Source organism: Ochotona curzoniae, unplaced genomic scaffold, assembly GCF_017591425.1.
Source record: "Ochotona curzoniae isolate NIBS_2020 unplaced genomic scaffold, NIBS_Ocur_1.0 contig_2294, whole genome shotgun sequence".
In the NCBI taxonomy this organism is placed as follows: domain Eukaryota; kingdom Metazoa; phylum Chordata; class Mammalia; order Lagomorpha; family Ochotonidae; genus Ochotona; species Ochotona curzoniae.
The window spans coordinates 2,712,796-2,728,187 of NW_024465405.1; positions in this window are offsets into that span (position 1 = coordinate 2,712,796).

Genomic DNA, 15,392 nt, shown 5'->3' on the forward strand with positions numbered 1-15,392 from the left:
GTGACCAAGGAAAGCCTTCTGGGGTGGATGCCCCAATCCACAGTCCACACTGCACCTTGCCATCCTGAGCCTCACTTAGGCGTCTGTTTCCTGCAGGTGAAGACTACATAGGCATCACCCTTGGCAGTCTTCACCATCAGTCCCTTCTCTGCACTGTGCAGAGAACACACTGTGTGTGTCTGATGCACACGCCTGGCGCTCAGCAGCCTATGTGACCGTCATTCACACTCTCCCTCCAGGAGTGCAGTGCCCTCCTCTGCAGCCCCTAAGCCCCAGCTCCACCTTCTGCCTCTTCCTCATTCACTTGCCATCTTCCTAGCCACACAACTGCTTCTCACTTCTTCCTGTCACTGCCCAGGGTCATCCTTGAGCCAGGGTTTTCCCACTTTCCTGCCTGAGAAAAAAGCCTTTCTTTTGACTTTAGCCTGGATGTCACTCAAATGTGCCAGCCTTGAGTCCCTGGGGTGCAACACAGACTCCCGCTTTCTGAAAACAAAATTCATTGCAAAAAAAAAATGTTTTAATTAGAAAAAACTATACAGGAAAGAACACTAAATATTCAAAGTGCCACATCATGAAATTTGGGAATATGCCCCTCATTTTCCCCAGGTCGTTCTTTTGATTGTACAGTGTCTACAGCTAAAACCCTTGTGAGGTTGTTTTCAGTGTAATAAAATGTGTCAAGCTTTTGGCACACATTCCCAAACCCACTTCCAAAGGATGATAAAGGTTTGTCCTCAGCGCTAGGTGGGAGCTGGCGGGCTTTCCTAGGACCTGGTCACCAACTCAGCAGGTGGAACTTGGCCTTCCTTTGCCACGCCGCTTCTCCTTGGTTCTTGGTTCAGTGGACTGTATTTCATGTCTTCACGAGGTGCATCCTTTTGATCTTTTACAGTTTTATCAACCTCTTTGCCATTCACTTAATGGAATAGTTAAGCTTTTTTATTTTTCAATATTTCAAAATCTCAGTTTTGTTTATAGGAAAACCGGTTTCCTTCCAGCGCATAATTTGTCTTTTGTTTATTCTGTGGTGTTTGATGTATAATCTTTCTGTGTAGTCAGGGTTATCTGTCTTTTCACTCTGAATGCCTTCCGCTGGTCACAAAGTCCTCAGTCCACCGAGAGACCAAGCACTCCATCTATCTTACTTGCTCTGTTTTGTAAAAATAACTGAGATCCCATCAACCTTCAGGGTTTTTTTTTTGTTGTTAATTTATTTTTTATACTTTTTTTTTTTTCGTTTGGAAGGCAGAGTGATACACACAGAGAGGGGGTGAGAAAGAGAAAAAGAGACAAAGCTATCCTCTATCCAGTGGTTCATCCCCTAAATGTCCGCCACAGCCAAGACTGGGCCAAGCTGAAGCCAGGAGCCAGGAACTTCACCCATGTGGATGGCAGAAACGCACACGTCTGGGCCGCCTTCTGCCGCCTCCCCAGGTGCTTTGGCAAGAAGCTGGACCAGAGGCAGAGCAGCCGGGACTTGAGCCATCATTCCCGTAAAGGATGCAGGTGCCCCCAAGCAGCAGCTTCACCCACTGGGCCACAGGTTCGCCCCTTCAGGATATTTGGTCACCGACTTGGAAATGGATGCTTCCCCTCAGCCTCTTGCAAAATACTGTGCTGCCCTCAATCAGGGAATCTTTCACTGCCCCATAAACTGATGATGAATCATTTAACGCCACAAACCCTGGTCCATTTTTTGCTGAATCCTTTCACTTGTGCCAGGGCCGTTCTCAAGTCCCTGCACAAATGTAGATTGACCACCTGCGCAAAACCTAGGAGGGAAGCTCTCCTGCGTATCCTTTCTCAGAGGAGGTTCCTTAGGTATCCCCACCTGTTTACTCTCCATGGTTGACTTGAAAAAGATATTAACTGTAAAATATACAATGTCCCATTCTGACTCATAGCTCTTCTGTCTGAAGGAATTGCTTCAGCTTCTATCTTGATTTAATGTGTTTATTTGGCCCCCTATATTTATATTTTTAAGGAGGTATAACTTACTTGAAAGCAGAGAGAGATCTTCCACTTGCTGGTCACTCCGTGGCGGTACAAGACGAGCCTGTACTCCAGCTGCTGCCCCTAGGGGGTCATCTCGAGACTCATGCCCCTACACGATGCAATCATGGGTCACCCTGGCTTCTGCTCTCCACCCCTGGCCACACGTGGCCCCTGACGCTTTGTGCTGCCAGCAGGGACATGGAGAGCTGTCTGGTGAGGAGCAAGCTTGCTCCAGGTTTCCTGGCCACTGCCCCTTGCTGCCCCACAAGCCTGTTGTCTCTCCCCCTCTCTCCTCCATTCCCATCCTTACAGGTCCCTCCCCTGGATCCTGATGCATTCGCCCCCTGCTTCCAGTCTCAGTCCCTCCCCTGGTCCTCCAGCTGCCGCCAGAGGAGTGCTTGTAGCCCAGGCACCTCAGCTCAGCGCTCCAGGGGGCCCTGTCTCACATGTGAATTTATTAACAGCGCTTTCTGCCTCTGCATCCTTTTACGCCCTCAACTGTTAACCCTGACCACTGGGAATGCAAGGGGAGTTCAAAAAGCTCATGGAAAATAGATTTTTAAAGTGTATTTTGGTACAAAAAGGTTTTAAATCCATGGAGAACGTTTTTATGATGTGTATTTTCCACAAGCCTTTTGAAGCCAGTCAGGGGCAGTAAGCCACTCTGCTCCGATCCCTCTGCCTGCAGGCAACTGCCAGCTCCAACCATCTCGTTCCAACCTTTGTCCCCTCCCACTCTCCTCTCTCTCTCTCCCTCTCTCCCACTTCCTCAGAGACATGCAGTTGTACCCTGGGAGTGTGGACACCACCTGTTCCTGAAAGTTTCTCCCTGTCCTAGCGCACAAGTGGCCCTCTGTCCTTGCACGTGCCCACATGGGGACCACAGCTGAGGGCCTCCTTACCTTCTCATGGGAATCCCCCAGCTGCTGGGACTGACAGCCAGGCCCCTCCTGGCCCTGTCCTTCCATAGAGATCAGACTTGCTTTAGGACCCCAGAAGTCTTCCCTGGCTCATACAGGGCCTGCCCTGGAGAGCACAATGTGCAAACTTTGAAGGGGACTGGCCAATAGGACCAAAGCTTTGGTGTTGAGCCCCTTGCCTGTTTAATGGTGCCCATATAGAGACACACACACTTAGAGCAGGCAGGGTCAATGCCAAGGCAGATAGGCCAACGTAAATGGAATCCCAAATATACCCCCAGGTATGTCTTGCTCATACATGGAAGAAAATGTAAGGAAGAGATAAAGCAAGTTGGGGGTTTACCTGTGCTTTGATTTGACTATGCTTTGAATCTCCTAGTATAAGCAATACAAAGTTGGGGATGTTGAGTTTGCACTTAGACGTGACTTGAGCAGACATCATAACCTTACAACATGATCACAATGCTAAAAAGACTGAAAATGACTCTGGGATGGTTGCCATGTGTGTCATTGGAGAGAGCCAAGGCTCTGACCCCTGTGGGTTATCACCAAGCCTTTTAGAGTGCTCACAATGTTTTAGAGTCCATGAGGATCCTGGAGTTGGATCCTGGAGACCTGTGGAATCCAGAGAATGTACGTGGGATACTCTGTAAGCAAAAGCAGCGTGCTGTGCAGCCAGTAGGTGAAGCCTGATCCACTTTCCTTTCACTAGGGCATGTGCAAACCCAAGTTCATTACCTGCAGGCAGCTAAGTCGAGGACACAGGGCCTCTTGTGCCTGATACTTTGAAATACATGAGAGACTTTCCAAAAGTTCATGGAAAATGAAAACGATTGTGCACAGATTTTTAACTTCTTGGCACCAAAAGAAACTTCTGAAAATGTCTCTTTCCATAAACTTGTTGAAGTGTTTTAATGCTGAGTCTACACAAGTGAACCTTTTGGAAAGAGGTAGGAAGCTGCTTGTAGCTTGGTGGCTGGCATTGGCATCCCGTGCTTCCGCATGGAGTGCCTGGGCCCCGTTGCTGTCTCCAGCTTGCCGCTAAAGCAGACACTGGGCGGCCACAGTGGAGGCTCAGGAAGTCAGGCCCCCGCTGCCCACATGGGGTGTAGTCCCCAGTGCCAACCCCAGCCCCTGTAGGTATTTAAAGAAGTTAATCAGTAGCTGGAATATGCCTCTCTCTCTTTCAAATCAACACATTAACATTTTTAAGTAAAAGGAATTACTAAGCATGCTTCCAACAAATCAAAATTCTGACCTAATCCCTAATCAGACATTGCTAATGGCCAAAAAAAAAAAAATGGGCTAAGATGGCCACTGTGTCCCCAGTTCCTTGACCTTCAATCCCAAGCAACATGACTAGCTGCCAGATGCCTGTTCTCTGAGACCGCCAACCCTCTCTCCTCCTTATCTGCACTGAAACTGCTTCGCCCATCCCTGCTTGACCAGCTGCCTCCCTGCCTTAGTGACCAAGGACATCTGAGGTTCAGGGAACCTCTGCTCTGCTCTCCACAGCTGGAGTCCCGCACGGCCTCCCAGCCACCCTGCGCTATTGTCCAGGCTCGGAATTTCCTCACAGTGCAAATCCTGCTGGTTAGTAAAACTCATCGATTCGTTCATTATTTATTAATCCCAGCTTTTCCTTCAGCAAATGTTTGTACAATGTCTAATGAGCTGGGGATTCTATACTAACGGAGGACTCGCTGTAAATGTTAAATAGAAATCCACCTGGCTAGAATGAAGAACACACATGCTCCCAGCTGCTGCTGAGACTCGCAGGAAAGGGGCAATCTCCCGTTAACAGCACACAGGAAAGCAGCTGTGTCGGGCTCTCGCCTGGCCGGATGCAGTCTGAAGCTCAGTGCCAGGATGGTGTGACCATCGGGTCTCTCGCCCCTCTAAGTGGCTGCCGCTGCACGGAGGTACTGGTCTGTGCTTTATTGTCTCTGAGTTCTCCCTGTCGCCTTCAGAAAAGACAGCCAAACTGCACCAGCTTCGCGTTGCTGGGTAACGGAGTCGGAACCAGCACCCCGCCTGCAGTTCTATGGCTCGGCTCAGCTTTCTGCCTGAGGTCCTTTCAGGCTGTGTACCGGTCCTGAGGAAGACCCTGCTCCCACACTCGCATAGGCTGTACTGGCTGCAGGGCTGCAGCTCCTGCTTCCTTGATGCTCGTGGGCTGAAGGATGCTGTGGACTTCTGCAGGGCACCTGCGTTTCCGTCTCCTGCTGCCTCCAAAGCCTGGCTGACCCCTTCAGCTGAGGCCTCATGCACACACATCCTGTCCTCTTTTAAGGTGCATCTGATGGTGCCGGGCCCAGTAGTAGAAAATACATAAAGGAATTTAACGAAACATGTCATCAGCGGCCAGCACTGCGGTGCTGCAGGTAAAGCCCACCCGTGCTTCTCCAGCACCCGATACGGGCACCAGTTTGTGTCTCGATGCTTGACTTCCTATTTAGCTCCCTGCTGACAGCCTGGGAAAGCAGCAGATGATGGGGCCTGGCACCCTGCACCACACGGGAGACCTGGATGAAGCTCCTGGCTTTGCCTGACCTCGCCATTGAGTCATCAAGGAAACAAACCAGCAGGTGGAAGCTCTCTCTCACACACACACACTCTCACTCACTCTCCAGCCCCATGTGCGTGTATCTGTCTTTGTCTCCTCTCTGTAACTCTGATTTTTAAATAAATTTTAACAATCTTTTTGAGGAAAAAGTGTACCAAGATAGAATAATAAATGGAGCCAAACGCCAGGTTTGGTGTGGTATGTGGATGGTATGTCTGTGGCCATGACTGACGCTGTGTCCGTTCTGAAGCCACACCATGGAGGCTCTGGCCCTAAATCTGTCATTCCCAGAAACTAGCCAAGATGGCAGAGGGAGATGAAGAGTGGCCATTGCTGCTTCATTCTGCAGCAGTGACTCTGGGAAGTCAGTTCCCTTTGTCTTTCAATTCCTTCCCCTTCATCCACACGCATCCACACACATACACATGCGCATATACATATATTCACTTACACACACGTACACACACACCTACATACTTGCCCTGGCTGAAAAGCAAAGGCTGACACCTGGACTCAAGGCCTTGGTAAAGTTTCCAGCACCTGCCTCAAGTCCCCAAAGCCTGTGCAGCTGAGCCAGAGGCTCGGGACTTACCAGTGCAGCAGGCCTGGAGCCCCGACACTCTTCCTGCACACAGAGCTGAGGTGGAGAGAGGAGAGAAAGGTGGGGGGCAGGAAGGCAGGGACACAGCTGTGTGAGGCTTGAAGCTGAAGCCCAGCGCCTTCTCTCACTTCTGCCATGGGGATGTGGTCCCAGCTGACTGCAAGCAACTGAGAAGTGTTCGTGTTGGGAATCTGACATGCCCATCTGAGCGATGCTGACCTTGACCCTCTACATGGGATCCTGTTTGGGGATCCTTCTTCCCCACTCCATGTCACCCACATGTACAGTATCCATGGAAGTCAACAGGTACCTCAACAAACTTGTGGAGGGGGCAGGCGTGTGGCCCAGTGGCTGAAGTCACTGCTTGGGCTGGCCACATCAGGGTCTGATTCAAGTCCCAGTTCCATTGCTGCTGATCCGCTTCCTGCTAGTGCACACCCTGCGGTGCAGGAAGGCTGGGCTTCAGGACCCGGGTCCGCGCCGTGCACATGGGGCCCTGGACTCAATCTCCAGCCTCTGGCTCGGGCCTGGCTGTCGTGGCCACCCGAAAAAGGAACTGGCAGCTTTGGGGGAGTGAACCACGGATGGAAAATCTGTTTCTCTGTCCTTCAAATGAAATGTAAAGAAATAGAAAAATGTCGAAGGTTTGTGAGAAATGGAAGGAAAAGATAAACTTATTTTGGTTGAAAAAAAAAATTAAATTCACATGTATAACACATCTTCAAAAATTTCATATAAATATGGAAAAATTATGTATAATGACAACGATTTTGCACCAAAATAAACTTGCCTTTTGATACCCTTTTTCCTCAGACGTTTTGAAGTATCTTTATGTACAGACGTATGTTGCACACACGCTCACTCATGTGCCCGTACAAAGTGATTCAGACATGCCCATGTACATTGTTAGCACACTGATACAGACAGGCCCAGACACAGTCACACACTCTCATGAACACAGGCATGCAAGGACACAGGGACGCACGCATGCCTGCACACACATGTGCACACACAGGCCTGTACGCACAGATATACACACATTATATACACACGCACATGCACTCTACACACACACACACACACACACACACACACACACACACAGCTCCTTGGCCGAAATCCGAGCTTGCCATGTCCCACCAGCTCGCTAGATGACTTCTTTGCCTCATCTGTTTGTTAGGCATCTTGCAGCTGCAGCAAAGTGACCACAGCCTGACAGGCCACAGAGCCAGCCCACGGCCCTCAGAACCCATTGCAGACCTCTCTCCCACCCTGTGCCCTTTGACCCTCACACTCCTTTCCCCACAAAGGTCTATCTCTTTTTCTCACTATGGTCTTCAGTACTGGAAGTCATGTGGATGCCCCTTCCTGTTCAGCCAGCCCCCACAATGCCCCTTTCCTACCTTTCCATGGCAATGGACCTCTGAGGATGCCCCAGCTGCTGGCAGGCACCAGGAGTAATGTGCCCCAGTTGCTTTAGCCAAGCTTGCCTTGGCTTGGGAAGGGACATGAGACATTCCTGGATGCTTTCCTTTGCATCTCCCTTGGAAGGTATGAGGGAGCAGTCAGGGACACAGTAGGCTCCTATGCCAAGGGTAGAGGCCCCAAGAAGAGCCCTTATGCAGTGCAGGCCCCCCTCAGGACAGCCCCTTCATGGAAGTTGGTACTCAGCTGGGATCACATGATGTAGGGGATGCCTTGGCAAGAGACGTACACACCGGGGACCTGTCTCTCCTCCAGGGGCTCCCCAAGCTGTGCTCCACTTCCCTCTCTCCCCTGCCTCCCAGTACCTCCACTCCTCTCACTTCACAGCCCCCACCTCGCAGCTGACCGGCAGCTGCTCTAGCTGAACCCTTCTGATTCCTGAGACCACATCCTAGTACCTGACAGACCAGGCACAGACTGGCATGTGCTGGACCTGGGCTTTCCCCCCAACTCCTTCATGTGGATACCCAGACTGGCTGTTGTGTTCTGGGGTCTTGGCTGTCCCCCCAGCTCCTTCATGCAGATGCCCAGGCCGGCTGATGTGTGCCAGGGTCTGAGCTGTCCCCCTCAAGCGTCTTCATGCAGATTCCCAGGCTGGCTGTTCCCAGCTCCTTCATGTGGATACCCAGGCTGGCTGATGGAGATGGGTGACACCCAGAGCCTTTTACTGCCAAGCACCATCTACCCTGCCTCTCTTTCATAGAGATGAAGCCACAAACACTTCCCATCCCCAAATCCTGAAACTTGGCATCTCGAGACATCCGGCCCTCCTGGGTTTGTTGACCTGGGTTTGTTTGGTCTAGGAGCGGGTGCCTCCCAGATGCCTGCTTTAAGAGTGATGGTCATGGCTAGGACAGGAGAAGCCCAGAGAGAAGGTCAAGCCAGATGTTGAGGAATTGCTGTTAGTGTTGTGGGTGTGACACTGTGCTGTGTGTGGCACTGCAGGGGCTGCCTATGGGGCAAGCTGGAGGAAGGGGCCATGGCCTCTCTCTGTATTGTGCATATGGTTCCCGAATGATCACTGGAGTTTGGTGACATATATTGGCAGGCACAGACACACCGTGATGTTCAGGGTATTCTGGCCATTGGCTTGCCTTAGGGTCTCTTGGACCCTTCTCTGGATTTTCTTTATCTTGTTTCCTGAGATGAGCAGGCCTGTTTTACCCTGTTGTCCCTGACTGTACCTGGGGCTCATGTGCTGGCTATACCTACTGCAAGTGCAGGTGGAAGCACCCTGCTGCAGATCCTGATCGAAGATCCCCCCAGGCCCTGCCCAGCCCTCAGCAATGAAGCCTGGAAAGCCATTTCAGAGTCGCTTGCTCCTTCAGCAAATGCTTCCTGGGTGCCAAGGCAAGACTCATCCAGGTGTGAAGCCTTTGGGTGGGCTGCTGAGCAAGGAGGTGTGGCAAGGAGCACAGAGAACAGGGGAGAGAAGTAATCGGAGGGTCATAATTCCTTATGATGGCTGCCACCATGAGGGGATGTGTGGAACATCATTGGTGGGTTTCTTTTTGTATTTTGCTTTGTTTTTCATTTTATTTTTAACGTTTTCTTTTATTTGAGAAGTGAAGACATGCACACACAGAGACAGATGCATAGAAAGCTCCCACTTCTTGACTTGCTTTGTACAAACCTGCCGCAGTTGGACTAGGCAAAAGCCAACAGCCACGAGTTTCACCTGAGTCTCTCACATGGGTGGCAGGACCCAAGTGTTTGAGCCATCGCCTGCTACCTTCAGGGGTGAGCATCAGTAGGGCGCTACAATCAGGAGAGGAGCCAGAGCTCAAACCCAAGCACTGTCATGCAGCAGTGGGCATCCTAGGCCGTGTCTTCTCACAGCCCAAACACACACCACTGGGGAGTGGAGACTGGAGCCCGTTCATGGTGGTGTACTTCCTGGAAAAGGTGACCTGAGCTGCTTAGAAAGAAAGGGAACCACACATGCCATGTGTCTACCCATCCACAGATTCCTGCTCCCCAGCATGTTCACCACGGTGGGGAGCCCCTCCCTTCCCCAGGGTCACACAGCATCCAGGGTCACACAGTAGTAAATCTCCCACAATCCAGCAGCTTCGTTCAGGAATCAGATGCATTCAGTGTAAAAACGCACATAACTGAGCCCAGCGTGATAGTGCAACGACTTAAACCCTCGCCTTGCACACGCCGGGATCCTATGTGGGCACCAGTTCTAATCCCTGTGACCCTGCTTTCCATCCAGCTCCCTGTCTGTGGCCTGGGAATGCAGCAGAGGATGGCCCAAAGCCTTGGGACCCTGCACCCATGTGGAAGACCTAGAAGAGGCTCCTTGCTCCTGGCTTCAGACTGGCTCAGCTCTGCCATTGTGGCCACTTGGGGAGTGAACCATTAGACAGAAGATCTTCCTCTATGTCTCTCCTCCTCTTTGTATATCTGCCTTTGCAATAAAAATAAATAAATCTTAGAAAAAAAAGAAAAAAGAAAATGTACACAATAAAAAATAACTACTAAAAGCACCAGTGGGGAGTTTCCGTCTGGGTAAGAGTGAGAGGCAACTGAGAAATGTGGTAAAGGTCATCTGTCACAGCTCGAAGGGATGACCCAGCAGTCCTGCCATGGCCCTGTGCTTGATTCCCAGCCTGTGTCCACCAGCACCAGACGAGGCCCTCACATGCTCCCACCCCCAGCCAGTTCCTTGGGCATTTTGTTAAACCACAAGAGGAACCAGGAACAGCAACAAGAATTCTGACCTGGGTGCTGCACCTGCTTGCTGGGCGCTTACGGGAAAGCAGCATCCACTCTTGGTACTCTAGGGTTTTCTTCATTCAAATTCCCCATCCCTGGATATCATCCCTCATCACAGGGAGCTCCTGATGGAATAAACCCTCATAGACAAATGCAATGCAGTCAAACTGAATGTAAGAAAATACAGCATTTCGTTTGCTTTGTTTCTGCTTGGCTCTCACATCATACAAGCATCTTGGGAACTACCTTAAAAACTTGGGTTTCCAGACCTCAAACATGACAGTTCCATGGGAGGGGGCTTGGAGAGGGTCAGGCAACAGGAGAGAGGTTGGGCCAGTAGATAAGACCCCTGCTCTGAGCCTCTGGTGACAGCCATCAGACACATGTGATGATGAATGAGGGTGGGTACTGCAGTGCTGAGAGGGCCATCACATGGGCAGCTCAGAGCATCAGAGCAGGCCATGTGCCAGGCTCCAAAGAGGCAGTCGCAGTGCTGGTCCTCAGCAAGAGGCAGGTTCTAAGCTGCAAGGCATGGTTCCCAGCAGGTGCCCTCCTTGGGACGGATGTCAGGCACCACCCAGACAGCACCAAAAAGCAAGCCCAGTGGACAGCCCGGCTCTGTACCCAACCACGAGCCCTTGCATCGCTCCTGGCGAGTGAGGAAGTGCAGCCACACTGAGCCTGAACCTGCTGAAGTTGTGACAGAGAGGTGGAGACACGTTAGGTCAGTGGCCTCAGTCTTGGCCATGTGGTTGTCCTGACACCTCCACAGGCAGTCAAGGGAAAACTGTGCCCACAAATCATATAGCCACGTGCTCGACAGAGGTTCATGGGAGCCACGCTCACCACGCACAGCAGAGGCTCGTGGGAGCCACGCTCACCACGCACAGCAGAGGCTCGTGGGAGCCACCCTCACCACGCACAGCAGAGGCTCGTGGGAGCCACGCTCACCACGCACAGCAGAGGCTCGTGGGAGCCACGCAAACCACGCACAGCAGAGGCTCGTGGGAGCCACCCTCACCACGCACAGCAGAGGCTCGTGGGAGCCACCCTCACCACGCACAGCAGAGGCTCATGGGAGCCACCCTCACCATGCACAGCAGAGGTTTGTGGGAGTTGCCCTTTGGCTCGCACATACACACACAGGGGCTACTCTGTCTTCACCTGTCAGTCAAGCTGGCAAGTTCAACTCCTGATCTGAGGAGCATCTCACAGGTCCTCCCCTCCCCTCTGCCCCCAAAGCAAGTGCTGATTTTTCCAGTCTTTTCAGAATAGAGGGAATATAATGCTCAATTCTCTCAAAATTTATTTAAAGGTAGAGCGACAAAGTGAGGAACAAACAAGAGAGAAAGTGAGAGATCTGCCACCCACTGGCTCACTCCTCAAAAGCCAGGAGCCAGGAACTCTATCCGGGTCTCCCACGTGGATGGTAGGAGCCCAAGCACTTAAGCCATCTGCCATTGCTTTTGTTGGCGTGTTAGCAGAGAGCTGGATCAGAAGTAGAGCAGTCAGACTGCCCCCTAAATTTGTATTTCTGATTTGAACCGTCGGGCTTCTGAGGACAGTTCTCAGGTGTTCCCATCCATCACAAGTGCAGGCCATGACTCCACAAGTAACGGACTTCCTCTTTTTAAAAATGGAGAAACCACAGTACAGACGGAAGGGGCGACTTGTGCTGACTCCTGTGGCTAGTTGGCATTAGATTCCGAGTCACAGTGATGGCTCCAGCTGACTCAGGCTCAGGAGGAAGAGGAGGATTCTCGACCACAAACCAGCCGCATGGCGTCAGGAATCCCTGCATCCCACAGGGCTGTGGTGTCTGGAGGGAGGCAGTTTCACAGTCATGGGATTTAAGGCGTCACAGGAAAAACATGCGTGGTCAGCTATAACAGCAAATCAAACTGGACCCAGATGGCCCTCGTAAGTGTGCTGTCACCTCACTGGCCACAAGTCCAGTGGGCGATCACTGGCACGGGCCACAGGTGGCTTCACAGGAAAGGTCTCCAAACTCTAGCTGGTTTAATGGCATGATTTCTTCCAATTGGTCAGTGTTGTACAAGGAGTGCTGGAAAGAGGTAGAGTTCTTCTGGACCTGCATGGGAAGAAGAGATGGCAGAATTTTATGTGTGGCTTAGATTTGGGGTCAGAGACGAAGAAGCAGGGAGGATGTTGGGCATCAGCCTGAACTGCTTCTTGGCTCTGCTTGCTCTGTCTACTTTGCTGCCCCAGTTCCCTGGACTACCAGCTTCTGGACAAGGAGCCCTACTCTGTGAAGTTCACCTCCCTCTGCTGTAGCTTCTCTCTTTCAAAAACTAGGGGACAGGTCATTTTGACTACTCACACGGAAACTTCTAGCTGCCAATGTGGATCTAGCAGGCTCTTCTGCAGGCATGGCCCATTGGCAATGAGCTTCCACAGCATGAGTCAGACAACTGTCACGCAGGTGATCGCAGGTGATGGGTGGAAGTACTGCTGAGTGCCCAGGAGACAATATTTCTCCCTACTCGTGACCACCAGGGCACTGCTTGAGAGTCGGAGATGGGGACTTCCCCTGAGAGAACCTGTCCTGAAGGAAGGGGCTTCCCCTTTCAAGTCAGCATGTGTACACCCCCAAACTTCACCAATAGCATGGAGCCTCCTTGAGGTGAAGTCATACCCCAGTGTCACCGCTCTTCTTTTTCATTTTGTTTCATTTTCAAAGAAGCTACATAAGGGCTGGGGCCGGTGAGGCCACTGCCTGCAGCACCAGGACCCTAAATGGGCACAGGTTTCTATCCCAGTTGACCCACTTCCAATCCAGCTACCTACTATGGCCTGGAAAAATAGCAAAGGATGACCCCAAAGCCTTGGGACCCTGAACTCATAAGAGAGACCTGGATGAAGCTGCTGGCTCCTGGTTTCAGCCTGGCTCAGTGCTCACTGGTACAAAGTAAACCAGTGGATAGAAAATCTCCATTTATCTCCTCCTCTCTCCCTGTAGTACTTTCAAATAAATAAATCTTTAAAAGAAGAGAAGATGGTGAAGGAATAGCAGCTGTCTTCTCTGTCCTCTAACTTGTCATGACCCCAATTCCAATCCTTCAGTCAATCCTGGGAGCCTGCAGGAGCCCTCCAAACACGGGACAGACCTGTGGCAGCAGGAACACCAGAAATAGGCAAACGCCTGAGATGGCAGGGCAGGAAAAACCCCCTAGGCATTGCTTGCTGGGCTCCCAGGACCACCCCGGGGGCTCAGGCTGTCAACCCACCCTGTGTGGTGGCCTCAGGAGACCGAGTTGGTGGGGGCTTGCTGTGGCCCCCAGCGTCCTTGTGGCTGTTTTACTGCTCCCTTCTCTTCCTCCTCCTCTTCACCATGCTGTAAGCCACTGAACCCACCTCCGCTGCTTCATCAGTTGATTGTTCTGTCACCGTTTTTCACAGAAATATTTGATCTAAGAACAGCTGTTACCATCTATAACACATTTTCCCCCAGGCCCAGGCTCTGTACTTGCTGTCACTGTCAGCTCAGCGACATCTCCCAGATCCAGTGACTTTCTCTGTGTCACCGAGCAAATACCAGCAGTGCTCACAGTGGGAATTGGGTCCATCTGAAGGCAGGACACACCACCTGCTCCCCTACAGCTTAACCCTGCTGGCCTCATTGTGTTGATAGGATCAGGAGTAGAAACCATGTCACCTTAGAAATGAAAATGGTATCACCAGGCGACTCCTAGGGCTTTGCTGGGCACAGGCTGGGTCAGGCTGGGTTGTAGCTTCCTCTGGCATGTGCAAGAACTGGGCTAGTGACAGGCTTGGTAGGGAACCCTTGGGGATGCCCCTGCTGGACTGCAGTGCCTGCCAGTTGTGAAAGCCAGGGTTGAGGTGGGATGGCCCAGGCAACTGAATCCACTGGTACATGCATTGGCTGGTGTAAGGGTTTGACCAAATCCAACCCTGCCCCAACTGGCACACATGAGAGCAAGGGCTGAGGGTCTCCCAGGGGAGGTTTCTTAGGGAGCCCCCAACTAGAACCCTGTGCTCAATCCCTGACCTGAGGGGAAATCATGAAAACATGTGGTCAGACCCTGGAGCACATGTTACAGGACTGAACCACCTCAGTGGCTGAACTTGTTCAGGAATGGGGGAGTGTATCCAGATGAACATGAAAGACAAGGCAGCTAGCTCATCTAGAGCCAGCAGAAGACTTCAAGTACCTCCTCAAAAAACGGAAAGAAAGACAGTTTGAACAACACTCCAGACCAGATTCTACAACAAGCACCTCGGTTTATGGGCACTCTAAGGTAGACAAGGACAGTCAACAGGCCTTAGAATTCCACCCCTCTGGTGTAACAAAGCAAACAACCTCTCAGAACAATCAAGACCACTCAAGGAACACCCTTGGAACATTCTTCCCCACATTGGGACAAGTGACCATCTCCATCCCCAGACACTGATGTGTAACAGGAAGAGATGGCCTACTTCCTTCCCTCACCCAGGCCGTTGTGAACACAGGAAGGAAGACAGAAAGTGGGAAGTGGGAGGTCTAGACAGGGCTCCTGGGTCCTGGCTGTTGCTGGCGTTTGGAAGATGGACCGTTGATCAGAACTTTCATCTTTCTATCTCTCTCCTCATCCCTATAGTCCTGTTTTCCTATCTGCCTCTCAAATAAAATAATAAGTATATCAATAATGTAACATTCCAGCTGATTTCAGTTGGAGAAGTGAAGATAAATGAACATCAGAATATACTTGGGACTCAACATAGTAAATCGGAATTGCCTAAGATTTTATTAACACTAAAAGGTGAGATTTTTTTTTCTGGATTCTTCTTTCCCTGTTATCTTTGCTGCTTGTGTCTCATCCCAACACTGGGGAAAGTTAGAATTTCCTTTACGTTCTTTGCATAAATCAAATCACTAATAGCTTTTAACTGTCTGATCAATAGTTTAAGACAGAGGCTAAGTCCCACTTAGTTCCAAAGGGAATATGAAATGAAGAATTTCAGAGATTACACAAGATGAACCCAGAAACCTGTATTTCCACATACTTCCGGGACAGCAGCTTGGAGAGGATGCTCCCTGTGTGTTTCAGAGTGTCCTAGCCACACACTCAACACATTCAAC